Source organism: Penaeus monodon, chromosome 27 (genome assembly GCF_015228065.2).
Source record: "Penaeus monodon isolate SGIC_2016 chromosome 27, NSTDA_Pmon_1, whole genome shotgun sequence".
NCBI lineage: Eukaryota > Metazoa > Arthropoda > Malacostraca > Decapoda > Penaeidae > Penaeus > Penaeus monodon.
This window is the reverse complement of record NC_051412.1, coordinates 30,943,518-30,943,887: the sequence shown is the minus strand read 5'-3', so window position 1 is coordinate 30,943,887 and position 370 is coordinate 30,943,518.

Here is a 370-nt window from a genome sequence, read left to right as displayed (position 1 = left end):
AAACAAAATGACAGGCAGAGAAAGAGGAAAGGGTGGAAAGAGAGAGGAGAAAGGAGTTGAAAAAGGAGAGGGTGATGGAGATAGAAACGTAGAGGAAAAGGATAAGGCGATGGAGAAGTCACGAGAGGGAGACTGGGGATGAAAATGAAAGAAAGAAAGGCAGATAAACGCAGTTACAAAAAGAAGGAAAAACGGCAGATTGACAATCAGCCGAACCACAGAGGTAAATTTTAATATTTTTCTCTCATAAGATGTGTTGAGGTCACAAGAATATTTTTGCCCTCTAACCCCCCACATATACATTATATAGGTAGTCAACTGCATCGATGTGAATAAAATGTGGGAATGGTATAACTTTAATTTCATTATA